Here is a 9,159-nt window from a genome sequence, read left to right as displayed (position 1 = left end):
ATGGATATTTCTTGATTTACTTCCAAAACTATATATTTAAGCTAAACAGAGCTAAAATTTGTTTTACCTCTGAAAAAGACGGTTTGCTAATGGTTCAAAGCCRGGTAACTACTTCATTGTGAATTCATATTCACAGGTAGCTCGAGCACTTGTTCTGCATTTTTATATATGGAAATAAACATTCACTTCCCAAATTTACTTTAGTTTATTTTTGTTATTAGTAATTACTATAGTAAGAAGCCACAGCTAAGTTTAAGGTCTGATTGTACCAGGATTTATACAAATACTTCCTAATTCATACACTTTAGGGTGAGAAGAAATTTTGCTTAATGCAATTTTTCTACACAGAGTCTAATAATTTAAGCCAGACTAGATTTTATTTTCAAAAAAATCATTSATTTGTTTAGGTGAAGCCTCGTCAAAAGGAGAGCCACTGCCACCCTTGGCTATTGGTTACACCTCTGCAATTCATGTTGTTAAACATAATACATCAGTACGCATTTGAATTTACGGATACTAATTCTAGATCTCAAAAGTTCTTGTTATACTTTCCTCTTAGAAATTCAAGTACTTCTAACAGTATTTCCAGCTTAAGAAGTCTCTGACCTGAGTAGCTTTAACTTTTTTCCCCTCTAATTTATTTTAGGTTCTTATCAAAACACAAAACACAGCAGGGTTTGTGCTCTAAATAGCAAGTCCTCCCTCAGCTAACCCTCCCTCACCAGCGAATTCAGGGACTAGTGCTGATTTCCACCATGTGGAACCCTAGCCCATAWAAACACAGGGATCTAGAAATGGATGGGGCTGGCACAGCATGTTTTCTTCTGCAAACCAAAGCTACTGTCACCAGAAGGTTATGAGCTTATATATACATGTGTGCATGCATATATATATATATATATAAAATAAAAACACTTATGTACTATGTGCATGCATATAACTTAAATGGATGAAGATCTAGTAACATGGGTTACTGTCGGATGCTGCTCGTTAGTGGCTATGACACAATCCAACTGGCCTTCCACTGCAATTAAAAGTGGATCAATCTTTCATTGCAGTGGAGCCACAACAAGGGTATATTTGAAGTTTTCACACTACTCCTTTCCTTAGTCATTAGGATTGAGTTCACCAACGTGGAAGCTTTCAGATCTCAGACGTTGCATGGTTCTTAGGGATAGCTGAGCTCAAGCTAATTGGGAAGTGGGTCTGAGAACGAGAGCTTGCTAAGGCAAGGTCTGGTGTGGGATGTTCACAAGTGTGAACTTGGAATTAAACCTACCGCTCTGCGGGTAAGAAGTGTTGGAAAAGCGCTGCAGATGATCTGCCTGCTTCTCCTCTCCTGTAAACACACTAGCATAAACTACATAAATCCCACGCAGAGCCCCTGGAGCTCACGATGCTCTGCAGCACTGAACTCCAGCTGGTCAAAACTMTGCAGGGTGCTGATGCCGATGGCAGCACGGGGAAGTCCTGCTCTTCACCTTAGTTTGAGGGCCCTGGACTTGAACTATTTCGTTCCTCTGACCCGGGTGAGGGCACCCATGCATTATTCCCTACTCCTCACTGTATTCAGTCTCACATGTAGACATACATATTTTCAGACCTTGATAAAGATGAGAGAATTACGAGGTGTTCCAGGTATGCATGGTCTCCAGTGGGGAAGTAGAGGGGTTTAAAACGCCAGCAGCTGTTGAACCGCAAGGTGTGCGGGCAGGATTCTGGCTCTTGAAACACACACTGCGGCAAGCAGCTAGTCCAGGTTGAGCAYTGAGCAAGCCACAGCTTTCCCACAGGAATCACACGGGCTGGGGACCCTGTCCCGAAACAACCCTCCGCTCTGCCCTATCCCCTCCCCAGCAGCAGCAGTGAACTCTGCTCAGAGAGCGGCAGAGCGGGGGCACTTTCACCCACATTTCCTCTTTTCCCAGCTCTCGGGGCTCTGTTGTGGTTGGAGTTGCTAGGGCGATTGCTCGTGTTCAGTGAGCTCATGTTATTGGGGGGGATTTTTACCCGGTGACTCACTCAGGTTTCGCTGGGTGAAAATCGCACGCAGATATTGCCATCGAGATCAGGGCCAGATTAGCGGAGAACTCTACCTTCTGCTCCCTTCTTTTCACATTCCCAGGTGAAGTCAACAGTGTGATGAGGAAGATAATAACCTGCAAAGTAAATACTGCGGGAAGAATGTAGCTATTGTGTTGCCGGTGCCATGGCAGCAGCAGCCAGATTTAATTTAACACGACTTAACTCAAGTGATTTCAATGATATTACAGGAGCCTGTTAAATGAAAATAACACTATGCACATTTGCATGTACATGTGCAAAAAAAAAAAAAAAAAAAAAAAAAAAAAAAAAAAAAGTCCCAGCAGCTGCTCCCGGGCTGACAGCAAATGGAATTATGTCTTGTTCGAATCTGTGACAAATAAAATAAATCAGCTAAGCTAGGGAGTTGTAGAAATGCAGACTCTATGGAGGGGAATGCAAAGGTTGTGGTCCAAAAGAGAGAATATTTGACTTGGCAATCAAGAAATCCATTTTTAACTCCAAACTTTACCAACGTGCTGGCAAACTACTACACCTCTGTGCCTCAATCTGTCCAGAGGGCTGAAGGGGGTAACAAGACTGAACTGCTTTGAAAATAATCAAAAGGAAATATTTGAGTTAGATTTTAATATATATTGTTTATGAGTTTTTGTTTATGGGAACTTTATGTTCTATGTCTGGGGCAGATTAGCTGCTTATCTCTTATTTCTGTAAGTCAGAATAGTTAGTTTCTCTAAGTTATTTTCTTAAGTAAAGAAATCAGTAATCTCAAAGAGTTGAGGAAGCAGAACACAGCTCCCYATTAAAATGTCATTAAGAACGTGCTTGATTAGCTAAAGCTGTGACCTTCCATAGAGAGGAAACCAAGTAAAGCACGTGCTTAGGGGACACCTGCCACTAGCAGCAGCAGGTCTTCTGCTCCCAGCGCTCGCCGGGGCGTCGGGCAGCCGCCTGCGATTCCTGCGCACGAGACCTGTAGCTGCTCAAGCCCCATTTTCTGTCTCCGTTCTAGTCACACACAGAGCAACAAGCCCCACCCTGAAGAGCTCATAGGCTAAATGAGATTGAGAGTAAAAACATTTATCCCAGTTAAATGATGAAAATTATGCCTGTGAATTTCCGAGTGTCCCTGCTGACCGACCTGTTACCTGCTGGGGCCAATTTCTACTAGATCCTACCACAGATGGGATCTAGTGGAGTTTTTAGCTAACAAACTAGGAAAAAAAGAGGCATTAGAAAAGGCAGCATAAGGCACCTAAATCACAGAACATCCTTGCTGACTTGACCTGGGCCCTGCAGGAAGGTTGTTGGCAAAGGGAGGATTTAACCCAGGCCACGGGTATCTTCCTGACCAACCTTCCTCGTGCGGTTGGGCGCCACAGCTCCCGAGGCCGCAGCAGATCCTCCTAGAATTGCTGAAGCAGCTTCTTTCCAGCTACGTTTTTCAGTATTTTTTTTTAATCACTTTGTGAGCCAAATCATAGATGAGAGCCAAAGAGCTTCTAATTACATAGTAACAGTAGCAATTGCATAACTGCCTTCCGAGATCCCTGCACCAGCTCAGCTCTGCATTCTTCAATGGAATGTCACATTTTTCCATGCTTTCAGTATCTCTTTTCACTACCACTGCAGCCAATTGCTTCTAATGTTGCAGAATGGAACGAAAAACGCTGGGATTCAGCCTCTGCAAACCCTAATAGTGTGTTTACAATAGTCTTCAGGTTCATTCTTAACCACGARGTCTACGACCTTCTCAGTAAATTACACCATACCGAAGGTTTTAGCTGCTGTTCCAACTCCCCTGTAAACATGTAAACTTGAGCCATCTGTGCGTTTTTAATATTTCCTGCAAAGCCTATCACTGCCCCAATCTGCTGCTTCAATTGGCGGCACAAGAAGTCATTGTGTGCTAATTTCTCCCAAGGGCACTGGATGCACTTTATTAAATAGGGTAGGGTTTTTTTTTCTTCCTCATTAAGGTCTTTCCACAACAACAAAGCTATATTTTGGAAGGCCAGGCCAGMAGCCATTGTGCTGTTTAGCATGGAAAAGGCAGAAAAAAAGACACGTATCTTTTGCTAAAGAAAAATACGGAAGGAAAGTAAGATTTTAAAACATTATAAGCTTTTCTTTCAGGGTGCCTGCTAGGAAAGCATCTTAAAGGCAGTACAGGGAATGATGGGGAGAATTAGGCCAGACACTCCAGTGACAGACACAGGACCAGATTGTTCCAAGGGTATCAGAAATGGGCTGGGTCACATACACAGCCCACACTTCAAATTGCCGTCGACTGGTCGTGTTAGGAGCATGCAAGAGGGAACACAAATGCACAACTGGATCAGAGCAGCAGTCCCTCTAGTTCAGTATCCTGTTTCTGGGAATCATGCACCGCATGTTCTGCAGGGAAGTAAGGAAACCTGCTGCAGAAGCACGAGGGTTCAGGCCTTCCTAAAACTTTCCTTTTATCTCCTAGTCCACTGTCCTGACCTTTAATAGGGCTGATCTGATTGATGCCTCTTGTCGAGTGTTAAACCTGCTAAAATATTGCTCTCACTGTAGAAGTTGTTTCTAAAGATGAAACCAGGTGCTGATTATGAAAAAGAAAAAACATATTTTGTAGTCTTGAACTATATTTAAAGAATACAATGTCAGAATTAGTAGCTCTAAAAAACTCATACTATAAACACATATGGGAAAGTCTTTGTTGAAGATTGCTACATGAATTCATTTAAAAAAAATCTTTGTATTTGAAATACACAGGATACTTTATTTACTTCAGTGATTCGACCTATAGTCATGGCARAATAGCTCAGTAATACACGTGTTTTTTCCTTTGGATTTGGATTTAAGCTGGCTCCTAGAGTTTCAGGCCAGAAGGGACAACCGCAGTCCTGCAGTCCGACCAGCTGCTTCGTACCACAGGACTGTTTTTCAACCTTTTCCTTTTTTTTTTCTCTCCAAAAGGTATCTTTCTTTTCCTTAAAAAACTATTATTCCCACCTCGCTTGGGCACTGACTGCCAGGGACTTCACCACACCTCGTCTCACAAAACTATGCAAGAAAAGGAGGTTGAAGCAGGTGTTCACACACTGAGGTGCTGCTAGTCAAGCACCCATAAATTCAACCCAACCCGGTGGTCAGCACACATCAGGCACAACAAGTGACCCAAATCCACACGCCTGGRAGCTGCTGCCACCAAAAGCCACCGCTGAGAGGACAAGGAGGGAAGAGGCTGCGAGCAGCAGCGCTGAGGCCGCCCGGCCCAGCGGCAACCGCGCGGTGCCGACCCTGTGCCCATGGCCCCAGGGGGAGCGGGGAGGGCACGCACTTTGGGTTGGGCACTTCTTTCTCAAGCGGCTTTTAGTTGTGATCCCGAGCTAGAAGAAAGCGCTCCTTGTTTGATAAGGAGGGACGATAACCTGCAGCGAAGCCAAKGAAAGGGATTAAGCCGAGAGCGAGGGCTGAGCGGCGGGCTCTTGCCGACGCGGGCTGCAATTAGCCTAAAAGCCGTCCCGCTGCATTAAGGCCGGTTAMCCTCGTTTCCAGCCCCAGTGAAACAGAGCCCAGATGACAGGATAGGCAAACAAGGACTTTTTCACTTTTCACAAGTGCTTTCATCCTGCATTGCCAATATCATTAGCCTCTACAGAAAGTGGAAAAGCAGAGTGCTCCAAGTAGGTGGTCTCCATGTATTCATTACATCCAGGCGCGCGAGGCCGGAGAATGCATTTGCTAAGCACAGCAACACGGCTCGCACTTCATTTCTTCAGTTCATTTTCATTTTCACCTAATAAAAATCAATATTCAGCCCAGAGTGATGACCCGCAGATGCGAGGTTAGAGCCCCGGGATGCCAACRCTTCCGACGGCCGCGGAGCTCCGGCCGCTCGGAGCTCGCCGAGCTCCCCAGAGAAGGGGGCCGGTCCCACCAAGGCAGCCCGCTGTTATCCCGTGCACCTGGCCAGACCATGGAGAGCCACATCTGGCTCTTGTCATCAGCAGGGGTCAAAATGCATTGCAAGGAAAAGACAGGATGGYGACTCCCTTTTTACACACAGGGGAATGGCCTCAAAGAGAGACAACAGGGCTCAGCTGGAGCCCCCGGCTGGGTGGCAGAGCTGGGACCAGCAGGCCCGTGTCCGAAGCGCCGCTCTCGCGCCCTCGCACCCCGAGGCCCCCGTCTGAAAACCCAGCAAAAACCAAGAAGGGGCCGATTTGCTCCTTGGCCTTCCGTTTCTGTCCTAACCATAGCATAAACAGAGCAGACCGCAGGCTGAGGCATCGGAAGCCTGTTTATGGGCAGTGTGAGCCACTGCTCTGTTATTTCCCTGATAAATAAAGCTCGCAGACCATTCCTGGAACTATTATCTCTCCGTGAATGCTACTGTGGAGCATCTGCTGACAAGCTGCAAAATTAAAAACCGTAACCTTTTCTCCTACATTCCCTATGGAAACCARCTACTATTTTGTAATCATTCCCTCACTCTTCAGCCACTGTAGAGAACTTATCTTCAACGAGCAGCTATCCTGGGTGATCACGCTGATAGAAACGAGCTTTCTTTTTGCCTGCCTGGCTATACAACCAAAGGTAATACAGAAGGCAAGCTGCAGATTTTAGCTTTCAGTATCCAGTGAAAGGAAAATCTTTCTTCAGACTGATCTGCTCTTCCCGAGATTTAATTTCAGCTTCATTTGCCTGACCCATAGCCAGCCTTCCTCAGTCRGTACAGTCCCCGTGGACGCAGGGCACCTTGCAGAGCAAACACAACCACGCACACCTCGGCGGGGCTATTCAGCAAGAGGTTTTCTCTGGAATTCACAATTCCGGAACGAATCAGCAAACCACTATGCATTAGCTGTATGGGTAGGTGATAACACCAACAGGAGAAACTTCACATCAGGGCTTGTGCACATCTGCTGGAAAACACACAGGGTCGCCCAAACTGCTTRTAGCACTGCAGCACGTGCCCTCGTCCTGGGTATGAGATGACACAAGCAAAGGAGGGGGGTATTGGAGCCTCGTCAGCAGCCTCTGCTCCGCTGCTGCTGAAGACCTGCCCACAAAGGTGGATTTCTGGAGGCGTCCAAGTATTAAATTGCAGCTATCKGAAGAAAATGAGGGAAGCCAACATCCACGGAAAGCTCTGGGCAGCCTAATTCACTGAACTGAGGGTTAAATTCAAGATTCAGGCACTGCTGGCACTCTCAAAGCCACTGCTCAGCTTCTGCCCAGTGTTTTGCCTGCGCTAAGCCCGGCAAAGTCCCTGCAGCACTCGTGCTGCTGCAGCTGGGCCCGGAGCTGCCCACGTTTCACCCTCCTGACGGGCAGGACAAACACGCCAGAAACTTAAACCATCCTGATAGCCCTGGGCAGACTGTTTGCTTGAATTTTCTCAGTGTAAATAGAACCAGCAAAAGCATCTCAAGGACTACCCTAGTGAGGTGGCCAAAAGAAACAATATCTTTTAACCCAGATCATTCCAGAAATTCCTTTTTCCTTGGCGTACAAGTGGAACCGGGTCACAAATGTCCTATTTGCTGGAGCGCTCCTACTGCTCCAGGCAGGGCTATGTTCTTCCATATTAATCAACAGTCATCTTGCCCTGGGCAAAGGTTGCTGGCTGCAATGTGTGAGAACCAGAAAAAAAAACAGCTGAAAAGCTTAAAATAAAGTGGTGGGACYTGTAAGGAGTTGTTTCATTCAAGCAGATCTGTCTGTGAGAAAGAAAGTTTTTGAAATGTTGATTTTTCTAGCTCTTAAAACAAATTGAACTGTGAAAATTTGCAGGAGCTGCATTGTTTTTATAGCCAAGCATGTAAAAACCTCTGAAATTACATCACCACCATTGAACTTTAACCTGGGTATTGGTCAGATGAGAAAGGTCACTAAATCCAACGCTGACCCTGCCTAGAACTCTGATTGAAAACTATTTTGTTAACTTTGACTTTCTCTTTCCAAAGTGCAATAACAAATCACAGCTTAACCCCTGGAGTTGGTTTGGTTTCGCACATCCATCACGGGCAGCTGTAGGGCTCAGGCCAACGGGTCCCCACCAGCAGAGCACGTTCTGACTGCAAGAGCAGAGACACACGACCAGGTCTGCCCCAGCAGAGCAGGCAACACCAGGCAGGTATCACCAGGCTGCCCTGGGACTGGCTGCGATCAAATCTGCTTCCTGGCAATAAGCAAATTCTGACGCTTGTAAAGAGGCCCTGGGCTGTTGCGAAAAGCTCATTAGAAGGAGGAGAGAAGCAGGCCCAGTCAGCGAGCTTGATTTTCCTTGGCAGCTCTCCCTGAGATAGAGTAATGAGTGTGTAACAACACAGGGACACATCATTCAGGTTGGCCTGGCGTGACAGGAAAGGGAGACCGTTACGCACGGGGGGCAAGTGTCCACCTCGCTGTGCATGAGTAGACGTGTTTAAAGCATGTGGTATTTAGAAACACTCTGTCCCTGGAAAGCTGCTGCTGCTCCTCAGTCCTGCCAGTGAAGGCTAAAGACGTTAGGAGGAGTACACTTGATTTTCCAAGTTAACAAATAGCTGCACGGCTGGGTCTTGGCATCATACAAAGATGAGCAGGGGACTGGAATATCTGTCCTATGAGGAAAGGTTGAGAGAGCTGGACCTGTTCACCCTAAGGAAGAGAAGGCTGAGAGGGGATGYTATCAATGTGCATAAACACTTTAAGGGAGCGTGTCAAGAGGGGGGAGCCAGACCATTTTTGGTGGTTGCCAGTGACTGGGCAAGGCACAACCACCACCACAAACTGAAGAATAGGAAGTTTTGCCTGAATCTGAGGAAAAGCTTCTGGACCATGAGGGTGACAGAGCACGGGAACAAGTTCCCCAAAGAGGCTGAGGAGTCTCCTTCTCTGGAGAAAACTCAAAACTCCCCGGGACACAATTCTGTGCAATGTGCTCCAAGCAGCCCTGCTGGTGCAGAAGCCTTGCGCTAGATGATCTCCACAGGCCCCTTCCAACCTTAATCCTTCCATGCTTTTGATTGGCAAAGCCATTAACATTTGCTGCTCTTCGGCTTGGGCCACATGCAACAGCAACAGGAAAGTGCSGAGTGTCCTGTCAAGATGATCTTTAGTCACATTTCCCAAGAACAG

The 9,159-nt window shown here is 46.4% G+C and overlaps 1 long non-coding RNA gene across 1 annotated transcript in view; it reads right to left on the bottom strand.

The window, feature by feature from the left end:
• Positions 1-2,045: 2,045 nt before the first annotated feature.
• Positions 2,046-9,159, bottom strand: part of LOC112958944 — a 69,196-nt gene continuing 62,082 nt past the window's right edge. The window contains exon 3 of the long non-coding RNA XR_003251531.1: positions 2,046-2,159. This is a non-coding gene — a long non-coding RNA (uncharacterized LOC112958944). The remainder of the gene's footprint in view (positions 2,160-9,159) is intronic.

The sequence above is a fragment of the Nothoprocta perdicaria genome, unplaced genomic scaffold, assembly GCF_003342845.1.
Source record: "Nothoprocta perdicaria isolate Ctin4 unplaced genomic scaffold, notPer1 scaffold_93, whole genome shotgun sequence".
Classification (NCBI taxonomy): Eukaryota; Metazoa; Chordata; class Aves; order Tinamiformes; family Tinamidae; genus Nothoprocta; species Nothoprocta perdicaria.
This window is presented reverse-complemented; position numbering and strand designations above follow the sequence as displayed.